The sequence below is a fragment of the Mobula birostris genome, chromosome 1 (genome assembly GCF_030028105.1).
Source record: "Mobula birostris isolate sMobBir1 chromosome 1, sMobBir1.hap1, whole genome shotgun sequence".
Taxonomy (NCBI): Eukaryota; Metazoa; Chordata; class Chondrichthyes; order Myliobatiformes; family Myliobatidae; genus Mobula; species Mobula birostris.
In genome coordinates, this window is record NC_092370.1 from 89,301,031 (window position 1) to 89,318,002 (window position 16,972).

Genomic DNA, 16,972 nt, shown 5'->3' on the forward strand with positions numbered 1-16,972 from the left:
CCTATCACCTGTCCAGCTCTTGGCTCTATCCCTCCCCCCCCTGTCTTCTCCTATCATTTTTGATCTCCCCCTCCCCCTCCAACTTTCAAATCCCTTACTCACTCTTCCTTCAGTTAGTCCTGACGAAGGGTCTCGGCCTGAAACGTCGACTGCACCTCTTCCTACAGATGGCCTGGCCTGCTGTGTTCACCAGCAACTTTGATGTGTGTTGCAGCAAAATTTATACCTGCTTCTCATTTGCTATTTCATTTGCTTCAAAATACCCCTCGATCTGCCCGGTATATAAAATCCAGTTATCAGTTCTGTAGTCAAACATGCTTATCTTTCCGATGTAGCCTGCCATTTTGCTCTTTTTTATGATTATTAACACCCAGTACTCAAAGTGTTTAGGAACCCATGGTTTCTTCCCTTTTTTGAATTCTTTTAAAAACCTTGATCATGTCTTCCCTCCTGAAGAACATGTGCTGTGCTGCTTTTTGTAACTCAACCATCTCTTACTGCTTTTTTTTAGTTCAAACATCTCGCTGCACTTCAACAAGTTTGTAGCCATCTTGGGTTCATTTAAAACATTTCTTGTCATCAATGTTATGTTTCATAACTTCAAAGCATTAAACTAATTCAAAGGTGGTACACAAATCTGAAAATGCTGGTCTAACTTTGAGTTTACTTTAAGCAATACAAAGGTATCGTGTGGTAGCGCAATGATATATGCAATTCACATATTTATACATATAATCCTTAATGAATTATTTAAATGAACAAGAGCGCTTAATGAACCAATATACTCACAAAAGATTTCTCAACTATTCATGGCTCCATCTGTCTAAGTAGACAATGGATGCGCCCATTCTGGGACGCAGACCTGGGCGATGAATATGAAGATCCTGGGCTGCCCAGACGTCAAGATCCCCCTATCGGCCTTGCGGATGTGGTCCAAAGGAATGCGAAGCAATACATTTGGCATCAGCTTGGCTGCAGGAGCTGCCGGGAGGTGATGTGATATGTCATCCAACCGCCTTAGGGGCTTCACTCCGGATTTGTGTAGGGTTTACTCCTTAGCCTTCTCTTTTCCCAAAGGTACCCACAAGTCAGTGGGATCTGTAACCCTAGATAGGGATCCATGGGATCCTGTCAGCTGGAGCCAGCTGAGCCCGGGACTCGTGTAAGTCAGGGTCGTCACGCCCTGTAGTAGTGACATATGGAGCCACTACCACTACCCACGAACGTCTGCCAAAACAAATCTTCTACTCCCAGCTTAAAGAAGCATAAAAGAGGCAGACAACAGAAAAGATTCAAAGACATCTTAAAAGCCAACATGAAGAAATGTAACATCGACATCAACAATTGGGAAACCAATGCCAAGGACAGGAAACTCTGGCAAGCCATCATCCAAGAAGGAACAGCAACTTATCAAAGCCAACAGATGTGCAGAATTAGAAGAAAAGAGAAGAAAATGGAAAGAGAGGCAGCAACAACCAAAGTGCGATCTGCCATCTGGAACTACCTGTCCTGAATGCAGAAGAACTTTCAAAGCCAAGATTGGACTCATAAGCCACTTGAGAGCCCATAAGTAGATCAACAGAATGAAGACCATCATCCTCGATCTCGAGGGATAGCCACGACGACGACTACCCACTACGTAATTATCTCAACTATTACTTAAATATTAAACACACAACATCTGGGTTACTGGCTGATCACTAACAGGTCTGCCTCAAGAATGTTATCAGGTTGCTGAATCTCTGCTCTTGTAACACGGAAACCTTGTCACTTCTCCACCTCTGCTTTCACAATAGCAGTCATCATGTGAGCCTTGAGACTAGATAACTAACTCAGAGGAATATTCTAGTTTACTGTCTTAATGATGTGGTAAATTTAACAAAGTGATTTTATTCTGAGCTAAGCCAACAGCAGTCAGTTGTTATTGTGCCTAAGTGCTACCATTTCACTCTGACATTAATGAAAGATATTTCTCATGCTTGTATTCAGTAATGTGTCATTTCAAATTGATCTACAAGTGGTTTGGAGTTGATATCACACCTTTAGCAGGTATCCAAAATATTAAACTACAGTTGAATAGAATTTGAACAGAGTGTAAATACTATTGAAAAGAGATAAAACTTTTAAACTAGAGATGCAAGGGATGGGAACCAGAGCACCACAATATATGGGGGAGTAGTTGTAGAGACAGATGTTGTTAACATACTGTGGTAAACTATATATATATATGTTGTAACTGGGTTACCTGTCTGGACACGCCCCTCTGCTGACTGCCCCTGTGGCTCCTCCCACAGACCCCTGAATAAAGGCGATTGTGCCATTGCTCCTTCTCTCAGTCCAGGGCAGATACTCAGCATGGTGGAGGTCACATTTTACTGCTAATAAAAGCCTTTCAGTATTTACCCTACTTCCAGTCTTTTGGAGTTATCGCTAGTGCATCACATACATACCCAAGGTCAGGAATGGAAAGGTTGAGTATGGTGGAACTAATGTTCTGAGCTGCATATATTACGATGCAAGGAGAATTGTAGGGAAGGCAGATGAGTATGCAATCATGATACTTTAGCTGTTAGTGAGACAGTTGCAGGAGGGGCAGGACTGGCAGCTCAGTGTTCTGGTGTTCCATTGTTTTAGATGTGATAGAGTGGGACAGATTAAAGGGGGAGGGGTGGTATTACTATTCAGGGAAAATGTCACGGCAGTGCTCAGTCTAGACAGACTGGAGAGATCATCTAGAGAGGCTTTATGAACCGAGGAAAAAGAAAGTCATGACCACTTTAATGGGAATTTATTATAGACCACCCAACAGTCTGCAGGACTTAGAGAAGCAAATTTGTAAAGAGATCGTAGACTTTTGCAAGAAACAGAAGGTTGTGATGGTAGGTGATTCTAACTTTCCACATATTGACTGAAATTCCCGTTTTGTAAAAGGGCTGGATGGGAAAGAGTTTGTCAAATGTGTTCAAAAAAAGTTTCCTTAATCAGTACTTAAAAGTCCCAACTAGGGAGGGTGAATGCCAGATCTCCTATTAGGAAATGAGACAAGGCACGTGATAGAAGTTTGTGTGGGAGAACACATTGCATCTAGTGATCATAATATCATTAGTTCCAAGGTAATTATAGAAAAGGATAACTCTGGCCCTCTGGTTGAGATTCTGGATTGGAGAAAGGCCAGTTTTGATGGTATCAGAAAAGATCTTGCAAGTGTGGATTAGGACAGGTTGTTTTCTGGCAAAGGTGTCCTTAGTAAGTGAGAGGTTTCCAAAAGTGAAATTTTGAGAGTACGGAGTTTGTGTGTTCCTGCCAGAATTAAAGGTATGTATATGGAACCTTGGCTTTTGAGACATATTGACGCCCTGGCTAAGAAAAAGAAGGACGTGCAGGCAGGAACAAATGGGGTGCTTGAGGAGTATGAGAAATGCAAGAAAACACTCAAGAAGGAAATCAGAAGGGCTAAAAGAAGGCATGAGCTGGCTCTTGCAGCCAAGGTGAAGGAGAATCCTAGGGGCTTCTACAGAAACAACCTTAGCCACAGGTGAGGTGTTGTCTAGTGATCTGAAGGTCGCTAGTTCGAGCCTCAGCTGAGGCAGTGTGTTGTGTCCCTGAGCAACGCACTTAACCATACATTGCTTGGCAACGACACCGGTGCCAAGCTGTATGGGTCCTAGTGCCCTTCCCTTGGACAACATCGATGGCGTGGAGAGGGGAGACTTGCAGCATAGGCAACTGCTGGTCTTCCATACAACCTTGCCCAGGCCTCAGTCAACATTGAAAATCAATGGACAGCCGAAGGTGTCGGAGTATTGGAGGATAGCTAATGTTGTTCTGTTGGTTAATAAAGGCTCTAAGAGTAAGCCAGGAAATCATAGGCTGGTGAGCCTGACATCAGTTCTGGAAAAGTTATTGGAAGATATTCTAAGGGACCAGGTATATAAGTATTTGGATGGACAGGGACTGATTAGGGATAACCAACATGGTTTTTTGCATAGTAAGTTGTGCCAAACCAATTTTATAAAGTTTTTGAGGAAGTTACCAGAAAAATTGCTTAAGACAAGGCAGTGAATGTTGTCTACATGCACTTTTGCAAGACTTTTGACAAGGTCCGGAATTGGAGGTTGGTCAAGAAAATTCAGTGGCTTGGCCTTCAAATTGAGGTAGTAAATTGGACTAGACATTGATTTTGTGGAAAAACCCAGAGAGTGGTAGTAGCTGGTTGCCTCTCTGAATGGAGGCCTGTGACCAGTGGTGTGCTGCAGGGATCCATAATTGTTTGTCATCTATCTCAGTGATCGGGATGATAATGTGGTCAACCGGATCAGCAAATTTGTGGATGACATCAAGATTAGGGGTGTAGTGGACAGCATGGAAGACTATCAGAGCTTACAGTGGTTTTTGAAATGGCTGGAAAAATGGACTGAAAAATGGCAGATGGAATTTAATGCAGACAAGTGTTATGTATGACACTTTGGGAGGACCAGCAGAGAGTGCACGACACTGAGAAGTATAGTAGAACAGAGGGATCTGGGAATACAGATCCATCATTCCTTGAAAGTGGCATCACAGGTAACAAAAACTTTTGGCACATTGACCTTCATAAGTCAATGTATTGAGTACAGGCAGGAATCGGGACGTTATGTTGAAATTCTATATTGGCGAGGCCTAATTTGAAGTGTTGTGTGCAGTTTTGGTCACCTACCTGCAGGAACAATATGAATATATTCGAAAGAGTGCAGAGAAAATTTACAAGGATGTTGCTTTGACTTGAGGACCTGAGTTATAGGGAAAGGTAGAATAGGTTAGGACTTTAATCCCTAGAATATAGAAGATTGAGGGGAGAGGGGAGATTTGATAGAGGTGTCCAAAATTATGAGAGGTATAAATTGGCTAAATGATGAGGTCGGGTGAGACAACAGCTAGAGGTAATGGGTTAAGGGTGAAGGGTGAAATGTTTAATGGGAACGTGAGGGGGAACCTATTCACTCAGAGGGTAATGAGAGTGTGGAACGAGCTGCCAGCACAAATGGTGGATGTGGGGTTGATTTAATCATTTAAGAGAAATTTGGATAGGTACTAGGATGAGAGGGGTATGGAGTGCTATGGTCTGGGTGCAAGTCGATGGGACCAGGCAGGTTAATGGGGGTTCAGCACAGACTAGATGGGCCAAACAGCCTGTTGCTGTGCTACAGTGTTTTATGACTCTGTGATTCTATGACTATTGGCTCATATACAGAATTTCTCACAGGCTGAAAATCAAGTAAATGTGCAAACTATGAATCAAATCTTCCTCTTTAAATGTTTAAGTGCCACAGCAGAATGCACTTTCTTTACTCCTAGCCAATTCCCAATATTGCATAATAACGTGACATACATGTAGAATGTGTGAAATAATGTGGGATCCAAAACCTTTTGAAAGGCTACAAGCAATCCCTTATAAAATGCATAATAAATCAAGGAAACACTCTCAGGTAAGCACATCCCAGACTTTCACAACCCATATAAACTCAAGGGGTGCTGAGTGTAAGATGCATTACACCAGGAGAATCCTATTCCTGATAGAATGGGATCATATGAATATGGTCTACCGTTTAGGAAAGTAACAAATAAAATTTCCAGTACCTTTGGGATTAACTGAGTATTCAGTTCCATCTTCCAAGTTTATCTTCCATGATCAATTACTTTTTCCCTTGTGGCCCTGCTGAAGGGTCTCAACTCAAAACACCAGCAGTTCATTTCACCCCATAAATGCTGCCTGACCTGTTGAATCCCGCCAGCTCCTCTGCAGGTTCCTCCAGATTTCCAACATCTGTAGTCTCTTATGTCCTCAAGTTTCATCTAATTCTATTCAGTTTTATCATCCTGTTCATCATCTTATCGAATCAAAATGTATCAAATATTCCGCTCAGTATGTTTTAAATGGAATTTGTTGGCCATTGCTAACTAGTTAAGAAATTTACATGAGATCTAATCATTTTGTCACTTGCATGATATTTTTTAATTGGAATGGAAAATCCTGGAAATGTTGATGGAAACTAATCAGCCTGAAACATTTAACACTTTCTTCTTTCTCCAGTGAGAATATTTCTAACATTCCTGTTTTTTCATGTATATTTAAGATTCGTAGCATCTGCAGATTTCTACTTTGTGATGCTTATTTTGAATTAACACTTGAAAAGCTGCTGAGAGTCGAAAATAAAAAAAAAGAGAAAATTCTGGAAAACAGGTCAGGCAGAGTCTGTGAAGAGAGAAACAAATTCAGTATCTCAGATCATTGCATTTCCACTATCTTCAGCTCTTATTAAAGACCTTCATTCATCACAAGGAAGGATCAGTTCAACAAGGACTAAGCAATAAAGAGCTCTGTGACCTGAGTGACATGCATACGCAAAATGATTTACCAGTCTTCTTCACTGATGCAAATTTCATCCTTATCTTTCACATTGTCTTATACCCAGAGGCAGAAAACTGGCTTGTGAGCAGAACTCTAACCATAATTGCAATTCCTTTTGAACTTCAAAGATTGCTTCATTTTGAAAGGAACACATCTGTTACATGGGAGAATTAAATATGTTTGAATTGTGCAGCAACTGAAGGAAAAGATGGACTGGATTTTGGGAAGTGCCCTCTCAGCAGAACTCGACAAATACACTGTTTTGTCTGTATGAAAACAAACAATCCTGCTTCACATATCGACTGAGAGATGAAAAGGAGAGAGATGAAGTAATTTAATCAGTGGAAACTCTTGCCAATAAAAAAATTTCCACTTTTTATTATCATTGATGGAATTCACAGCTTGAACAATTTATAAAGAGAGTCCAATTATAAAAGTGAGTGTTGTGATTTATAATTGAATTGACACAGGAATTTAGTCAGAGATAAATATATACCATATTTCTGGTGAAAGTCTTATGACATTACACATACTTAGGTGGAAACAATGGCATCTTTACTCATATCTGCTGTTAATCAATTTTTCTGTCACTCCTGGCTCTGTCTTCCTCTTTTTCCCTGTATATCTGCTCACAGAGGTAGAAGAAGTCATAGAGGCAGTGGGAAGTGAGAACACAAGAATTAGAAACTTAAAGCCAAACTGTTGAGTGATTACTTTGGGAGCAACAGTAGTGAAGGGGGAAGAAAAGATCAGCACTGTCTGGTCCCAAGGCAGTAGAGTTTGTTTACAAAGGATCAGGAGAGCATTGGTGGGGCATCAGCTGATCAGGAGAGCATCAGTTGGGCTGAACTCAGAAAAGGGATGCATGGTTATGAAGTGGTATCCAGCAAACTATGATAGATAATTAGTAAATCAGCTTGGGTCAAACAGGGCAGTGCAGTGAAGAATAGTGTTGCATCATCAATCTGGACAAGAAGACGTTGGAGCTGGGCTTGAGAAAATAGAAATGATAGACAATTGTGATGACCTCCCCATTATTCAATTAGGAGACAGTATAGCTCATCCAGAATTAAACAGTGAACTAACAAGATGACAACACAAAAATAACGGAGTCAGAGAGAAGTAGTTAAGAGGTAGAGCTGGGACTCATCAGCATCCAGCAGGAGACTGGTGTAAGGCTGACAGAAGATATCACATAAGTAAGGAATAAGAGGGGAACAAGGATAGATACTGCAGCAATGCCTGGGGGAATCAGTGTGAAGATGGGATGTTGTCCATCACAAGAGATTCTCTGGATAAGTTTGGACCAGGGAAAATGGAATTAAGTAATTGCAATGCTATTTACCTGAGCCATGAAAGAATGTCTTTGGAGAGGAAGGCATTGTCAACTCTGTTAAAATGTGCAAAACAGCCAACGAATGTATGGATGGAAGCACCATTCTGATTCTTTGGCCAAAGACATATTTAGTGATCATAATAAGTAAAATTTGGTTTTTGGAATCTGATTATACAGAAAACATGAGCATGGATTTGAGGGAAAACTGCATCTTTACCAATTAGGACCAGAAATAGGAAAATTTGCAAATTGGTAAATCGGCCCATTACTGCCACGTGTACTGAGGTACAGAGCAAAATTTTGTTTTACATGCCATCTACAAGAGGAGAGGCTGTATTTGATCTGGTATTTGGAAATCAACCTGGTCAGGTGTCAGATCTCTCAGTGGGACAGAATTTTGGAGATAGTGATCACAATTCTATCTCCTTTACCATCGCTTTGGAGAGGGATAGGAAGAGTCAAGTTAGGAAAGCGTTTTATTGGAGTAAGGGGAAACATGAGGCTATCAGGCAAGAAATTGGAAGCATAAATTGGGAACAGATGTTTTCAGGGAAATGTATGGAAGAAATGTGGCAAATGTTCAGGGGATATTTGCATGGAGTTCTGCATAAGTACGTTCCAATAAGACAGGGAAACGACAGTAGGGTACAGGAACCAGGGTGTGCAAAGGCTGTTGTAAATCTAGTCAAGAAAAAAAGAAAAGCTTACGAAAGGTTCAAAAACTAGGTAATGATAGAGATCTAGAAGATTATAGGCTAGCAGGAAGGAGTTTAAGAATGAAATTAGATTAGATTAGATTATGAGGACACGCAGTCCTCTTTTATTGTCATTTAGTAATGCATGCATTAAGAAATGATACAATTAGGAAAGCCAGAAGAGGCCATGAGAAGGCCTTAGCATTCAGGATTCAGGAAAACCCCAAGGCTTTCTACAAGCATGTGAAGAGCAAGAGGATAAGACATGAGAGAATAGGACCAATCAAGTGTGACAGTGGAACAGTGTGTATGGAACCGGAGGAGATAGCAGAGGTGCTTAATGAACACATTGCTTCAGTATTCACTGCAGAAAAGGATCTTGGCGATTGTAGGGATGACTTGCAGAGGACTGAAAGGCTTGAGCATGTAGATATTAAGGAAGAGGATGTGCTGGAGCTTTTGGAAAGCATGAAGTTGGTTAAGTCACCAGGACCAGACGAGATGTACCCCAGATTGCTGAGCCTCTGACAATGATCTTTGCATTATCAATGGGGCCAGGAGAGGTTCTGGATGATTGGAGGGTTGCAGATGTTCTTCCATTATTCAAGAAAGGGAGTAGAGATAGCCCAGGAAATTACTGGCCTGTGAGTCTTACTTCAGTGGTTGGTAAGTTGATGGAGAAGATCCTGAGAGGCAGGATTTATGAACATTTGGAGAGGTATAATATGATTAGGAATAGTCAGCATTGCTCTGTCAAGAGCAGGTCGTGCCTTAGGAGCCTGATTGAATTTTTTGAGGATGTGACTAAACACTTTGATGAAGGTAGAGCAGTAGATAAAGTGTATATGGATCTCAGCAGGGCAGTTGATAAGGTACCCTATGCAAGGCTTATTGAGAAAGGAAGGAGGCATGGGATCCAAGGGGACCTGGCTTTGTGGATCCAGAACTGGCTTGCCCACAGAAGGCAAAGTGTGGTTGTGGATGGGTCATATTCTGCATGGAGGTCGGTCACCTCAGGGATCTGTTCTGGGATCCCTACTCTTCGTGATTTTTATAAATGACCTGAATGAAGAAGTGGAAGGATGGGTTAGTAAATTAGCTGATAACACAATGGATGGAGGTGTTATGGATAATGTGGAGGACTGGCAGAGGACATTGATAGGATGCAAAACTGGACTGTATTTTGCCAGCTGGAGTTCAACCCAGGTAGGTGTGAGGTGGTTCATTTTGGTCGGTCAAATACGATGACAGAATATAGTATTAATGGTAAGACTCTTGGCAGTGTGGAGGATCAGAGGGATCTTGGGGTCTGAGTCCATAGGACACTCAAAGCTGCTGCGCACGTTGACTCTGTGGTTAAGAGAGCATATGGTGCATTGGCCTTCATCAATCGTGGGATTGAGTTTAGGAGCCAAGAGGTAATGTTGCAGCTATATAGGACCCTGGTCAGACCCCACTTGGAGTACTGTGCTCAGTTCTGGTCGACTCACCATAAGGATGTGGAAACCATAGAGCTGTATAAGATGATGGGAGGCATTGATCCTGTGGATAGTCAAAGGCTTTTTCCCAGGGCTGAAATGGCTAACATGAGAGGGCACAATTTTGAGGTACTCGGATGTAGGTACAGTACAGAGATGTCAAGGATAAGTGTTTGTTTGTTTTCTTTTTAAAACACAGAGAATGATGAGTGCGTGGAATGGGCTGCCAGCAATGGTGGTGGAGGCGGATACGATAGCACCTTTTAAGAGACTCCTGGAGAGGTACATGGAGCTTAGAAAACTAGAGGGCTATGGGTAACCCTAGGTAATTTCTAAGGTAAGGACATGTTCAGCACAGCTTTGTGGGCCGAAGGGTCTGTATTGTGCAGTAGGTTTTCTATGTTTCTATCCAGATCATTTCACATCAAGGTAGAACAAGGGTAAATAAAAGAATGCACTATAAAGTGATACAGTTACAGAGAAAGTCCAGTACAGCCATACAATATAGTTCAATGCCATCACGAGATAGATAATGAGGTTAGAATCCATTTTACTGTACAAGAATTCCATTCAATAGTCTCATAAGAGCAGAATAGAGGCCGTCTTTGAGCCTGGTGCTATTTGCTTTCATAGTTCCATATCTTCTGCGTGAGGGGAGAGGTGAAGAAGAAAGAATGTCTGGAATGCAAGGGGTCTTTGGTTATGTTGTCTGCTCTTCTGAGGCAGTGAAAGGAGTAGATAGAGTCCATGTAGAGGAGGGTGGTTTTCATGATGTACCAAGATCTGTGTACAATTCTCTACAGCGTCCTCCAGTCCTGTGTAGAGCATTTACCATACCTAGGCGTGATGCATCTGGATAGGATGCTTCCTATGGTGCATTGACCAAAAGATGGTGAATTAAAGAGCTATCAACTTGCAACTATGCAGTGTCAAGAGTAAGTTATAGTTATAGGATTATGAATTAATCAAGGCCTTTATTCATGTAGATTAGAGTGTTTGGAAGGATCCAGGGGAAGGGATGGAGAAAAGGGATCATTGCTTTGTAGCGTCGTAAATTGCAGAGGATTATACTGGCTTTGGTATGTAAAAATGATGCTGGAAGAGGGGGAGCTATGAACGTTATTTTAGTTGAATCAAGTACACCAAACATAATATTTGATCTTTCATTTTAAAGATACTGTAGTAATAATATTCTTTTTGTTATGATGATTACACATTGCCCACTGGATACGGATTTAGTGATAACTTTGAAAAGCTTGTACTTGAAAGGGAGGCATTTTTTAGGGCCATGGGCAAAGAGCAGAGGAGTGAGACTAATTGGAGGGCTCAAAGAGACAACACAACACATGGAGTCAAATGGTCTCCTTCTGAGCTGCTTTATTCCACAATCAAACAATGCTGAAAGAGCCACCATCGTTTTCTTATACTGTAGCAGGGTACCATAGCCGGAGGCCCCGACTCACATTTCTAAAAGTATTTGCACTGGCCATCAAAGGGAAAGTCTATAGCCCTTTCCCTGTGTAACTGAAAGAAAGTAACCTTGTGCAGCCAGAAACATTAATGACGGAGTGCAATGAGATGGAAGTAATCAATTAATAAATTGTTTATTCATTATTGCAATTTAATAAATCTGGCTGAATGAATTAATACAATTAATCCGGATTCCAGCACGTGTTTCTGTCTCTCTCAGAATTATAACAATTATTGGGAAATATGCCCTTTAAGCTTAAAATGACTTATTTTGTAATATTTCAAAATCATAAAAGAAACATAAGTAGAAGCAGATGTTGGCCATTCAGCCCTTCAGTCTGATTAAGCATTCTCAGCTCCTTTTCCTTCAGTAACATCACAGAGTCATTGAGTATTACAGCATGGAAACTGGCCCTTTGGCCCATTTCATCCATGACAGCCATGCTGTTCACCAAGCTGGTCCAGTTGCCTGTGTTTGGCGCAAACCCCTCTAAACACCTTCTATCCATGTACTTACCCAAAAGACTTTCGAATGTTGTTATTGTGCCTGATTCAGACATTTTCTCTGGCAGCTCATTCCGTATTCAAACAACTCTCTGCATGAAGAAGTTGTCCCACAGGTCCTTCAGAGTCAGGTTCACTGGCATATGTCATGAAATCTGTTGTTTTGCAGAACCAGTACCGGACAAGACATTAAAGTAAATGGTGCAAAAGAGGAGTAAGATGGTGTTCATGGTTTCAGAAATCTGATGACAGATGGAGAGAAGCTGTTCCTAAACAATGACTGTGGGCCTTCAGGCTCCTCCACCTCTGCCCTGATGGTAGTAACACAAAGAGGGCCACACCAGTTGCTGAGGATCCTTAATGATGAACACTGCCTTTTTGAGGCACTGCCTCTTGAAGATATCCTTTGGAGGTGGAGAGGGTTGTACCCGTGTTGGAGCTGGTTGAGTCTACAACTGTCTGCAGCCTCTGGCAATCCAGCAAAGTGGAACCCCCATACTAACCGGCAATGCAACCAGGCAATCTGAGGAGCAGCCTCTTCACTCAGAGCTCACAGCAAAGATGGTAGATTGTGAGTTCAATTGTATAATTTAATAGAATATTAGATAGGTACATGGATGAGAGATGTGTGGGGGACTATGCTCTGGATGCAGATACACAAAGGGGTGACAGGCAGCATCTGTGGAGGGAAATGAACCGTCAGCATTTTAGCTCCAGATCCAGATGGACTGGAAAAAAAGAGGGGAGATAGCCAGTATACAAAGGTAGATGGAAGAGGTGGAGCAAGAGTTGGTAGGTGATAGGTAGATCCTGATCGGGGTGCGGTGGGGGGGGGGGGTTATAGGCAGATAAGAGAGGAGCTGTGAGGTTGTAAGAACTGATAAGTGCAGAAGAAGATGGATCAAGACCATAAAACGATAAGATATCAGAGAAGAATTAGGCCATTCGGCCCATCGAGTCTGCTCCACCATTTCATCATGGCTGATTCATTTCTCTCTCAACTCTAATCTCCTGACTTCTCCACATAACCCTTGATGCCCTGACCAATCAAGAAGCTATCAATCTCTGCCTTAAATACACCCAATGACCTGCCTCTTGTGGCAATGAATTCCACAGATTCACCACTCCATGGCTAAAGAAATTCCTCCTCATCTCCATTCTAAATGGACATCCCTCTATTCTGAGGCTGGACCCTCTGATCCGAGACTCCCCCACCATAGGAAACATCCTCTTCACTTCCACTCCGCTGAGGCCTTCCGAAATTCGATAGGTTTCAATGAGATACCCCATCATTCTTCTGAATTTCAGTGATTACAGGCCCAGAGCCATCAAACATCCCTCATAGGTAATCCTTTCATTCCCATCACCCTCTGCTGAACCCTCCCCAATGTCAGCACATTCTTTCTAAGATAAGGGGCCCAAAACTGCTCACAATACTGCAAGTGAGGCCTTGTCAGTGCCTTATGACATCCTTGCTTTTATATTCTGGTCCTCTCAAAATGAATGCTACATTGTATTTACCTTCCTCACCACAGACTTAACTTGTCAATTAATCTTTAGGGAATCCTGCACAAGGACTCTCAAGTCCCCTTGCACCTCAGATTTTTGAATTTTCTCTTCATTTAGAAAGTAGTCTGCACTTTTATTTCTTATACCAAAGAGCATGACCATACACTTCCCGACATGATATTCCAACTGCCACTTCTTTGCCCATTCTGCTAATCGGACTATATCCCTCTGCAGCCTCAATGCTACCTGACACTCCACCTATCTTTGTATTGTCCTCAACCTTGGCCAAAAAGCCACTGATTCCACCTTTTAAATCATTGATGTATAACATAAAAAGAAGCGGTCCTACTAATCACTGGCAGCCAACCAGAAAAGGCTCCATTTATTCCCACTCCTTTTGCCTCCTGCAAATCAACCAACACTCTATTCATGCCAGTATCTTTCCTGTAATACCATGGGCTCTTAACTTGTTAAGCAGTTTCATGTCTGGCAGCTTGTCAAACGCCTGAAAGTCCAAGTACATAACATCCACTGATTCCCCTTTGTCCATCCTGCTTGTTATTTCTTCAAAGAATTCCTACAGACTTGTCAGGTAAGATTTTCCGTTTAAAAAAAACCATGCTGACTTTGGCCTATTTTATCATGTGCCTTCAAGTACCTTGAAACCACATCCTTAACAATCAAATCCAACATCTTCCCAACCACTTAAGTCAGACTAACTGTCCTATAACTTCCTTTCTTCTGCCTCTCTCCCTTCTTGAAGAAACCTTTCAGTTTCCCAAAGATCTTTTCCCTAGTAATGGTAACTTCACTCACTTCTGCCACATGACACTCGCGAACTTCCAGCATACTGCTAGTGTCTTCCACAGTACAGACTGATGCAAAATACTTAGTCAATTCATCTGCATTTCCTTGTCCTCCATTACTACATCTCCAGCATTGTTTTCCAATGGTCCAATATCTACTCTCACCTCTCTTTTACTCTTTATGTATCTGAAAAATCCTTGGGTATCCTTTTTATTGTTTTTGGCTAGCTTACCTTCATATTCCCTCTTTTCCCTCTATATGTCTTTCTTATTTGCCTTCTGTTGATTTTTAAAAGCTTCTCAATCCTCTAACTGCCCACTAATTTTTTCTTCATTACATGCCCTCTCTTTTATGTTGGCTTTGACTTCCCTTGTCAGTCATAGTTGCACATCCTGCCTTTAGAATACTTAGACTATAAGACCATAAGACAGAGCAGCAGAATTAGGCCATTCAGCCCATCAAGTCTGCTCTGTCATTCTATTATGGCTGATCCCGGATCCCACTCAACACAATACACCTGCCATCTCGCCATATCCTTTGATGCCCTGACTGATCAGGAAACGATTAACTTTCACCTTAAATATATGCACCGACTTGACCTCCACCACAGTCTGAGGCAGAGCATTCCACAGATTTACTACTCCATGGCTAAAAAAATTCCTCTTTACCTTAATTCTAAAGGGCCATCCCTCAATTTTGAGGCTGTGCCCTCTAGTTCTCTCTACTTCTTCTCCTTTGGGATGTATCTATCCCGCACTTTCGGAAATGCTCCAAGAAATCCCAGCCATTGCTGCTCTGCCGTCATCCTTCTAGCGTCCCCTTCCATTCAACTCCGGCCAGCTCCTTTCTCGTGCCTCTGTAATTCCCTTTTCTCCACTGTAATACTGATACATCTGACTCTAGCTTCTCCCTCTCAAATTGCATATATGATCAATGCCTCCTAAGGATTCCTTTGCTTTATGATCTCTGATCAATCCTGGTTTATTACACAACACCCAATCTAGAATAGCTGATCATCTAGTGGGCTCAACTACGAGCTGCTCTAAAAAGCCATCTCGTAGGCAGATTGGTTGGGCACGGGTTGGGTACAGGAGTACATTCAGCCAGAGACTCATTCCACCGAGATGCAGCACAGAGCGTCATAGGAAGTCATTCCTGCCAGTGGTCATCAAACTTTACAACTCCTCCCTTGGAGGATCAGACACCCTGAGTCAATAGGCTGGTCCTGGACTTATTTCCTGGCATAATTTACATACTACTATTTAACTATTTATGGTTTTATTACTATTTAATTATTTATGGTGCAACTGTAACGAAAACCAATTTCCTCCGGGATCAATAAAGTATGACTATGACTACTACTACTACTACTACAAGTTCCCCCTCTTGGGGGGATCCAGCATCAACCTTATTTTCCTAATCTGCCTGCATATCGAAATCCCCTAATAACATTGCCCCTTTGACATGCCTTTTCTATCTCTTGATGTAATTTATAACCCACATCTTTGCTACTGTTCACAGGCCTGTCCTTAACTCCCATCAGGGTCTTTTTACACTTTAGTTTCTAGCTCTACTCACAAGGATTCTACACCTTTCATGTTTTACCAACCCTCTCCGCCAACCTGCCTGTCCTTTTGATACAATGTGAATCCTTGGATGTTAAGCTCCCAGCTATAATCTTCCCTCAGCCACACCTCAGTAATGCCCTCAGCGCTATACCTGTCAATCACTAACTGTGCTACACGTTCATCAACCTGATTCAACTATAACACCGTGAGTACTGTATTCATCACCCTTTTGCAATTTTGTCCCCATTTTACATTATAACTCATCCCACTGACTGCAATTTTGCCCATCCTTGCTAGCAGTCTCACTACACATTGCCTCTGTAGTAAACCAGCTGCCTCATACTCAGCCCTATCATTCCATTTCACATCCCTTGCCAAATCAGCTAAACACTCCTGAACAGCTCTAGCAAACCTGCCCGCAAGGATATCCGTCCCCCTCAGGTTCAGGTGTGACAGATTATACCCCTGCCCCATGCAACAGTTCCTCAGTCACGCATTTACCTGACAAATGCTTCTATTCTTACTCTCACTGGTGCATGGCTCAGGCAGCAATCCAGAGATTACTCTGGTGGTCCTGCATTGCTGCTTTCTACCTAGCTTCCTGATATCTCTCTCCAGGACCCCCTCGCCTTTCCTTCTACGTCATTGGTACCAATATCTACGCAGACTTCTGGCCACTCACCCTTCCCCTTTAGAGTGCCGTGGACCTGATCCAAGACGTCCCTGAACCTGGCACCTGGAAAGCCACACAATCTTGTCTCAATTCCTCTAACTATGGAACCTTCTATCGCTACTGCAGTCCTCTTCAGTCTGATAGGGGAGAATAGTGGAACATGGAATAAGGGGAAGAGGAGCTGAAGGGAAGAATGTGAGGCTAATGGGCAGATGGAGAGGGTGGTGGAGGCTTAAGAGATGGGGTTGAGAGGGCCAGTAGCATCAGGAGGCAAAAAGGAGGGACAGAGGGATAGTTTCATAATTATTCTGTTTACCCATAAAGAGCTGACCCATGTTATTCATTGCCATCGGATGTCCTCTGTTTCTTCATGTAAATCTCTAGCCTTTGTATGACTGTCAGAGCCAAGAGCAAGTGATGTGTTTAATCCTGAGGGACATCACAACCACTTTAACAGGAACCCCAGAATTTTGTCCATCTACAAACACTCTGCTGGCAAGAGAAGGTAATTTGGAACAGAAATTCTGAGTGAACTCAGAGCCAT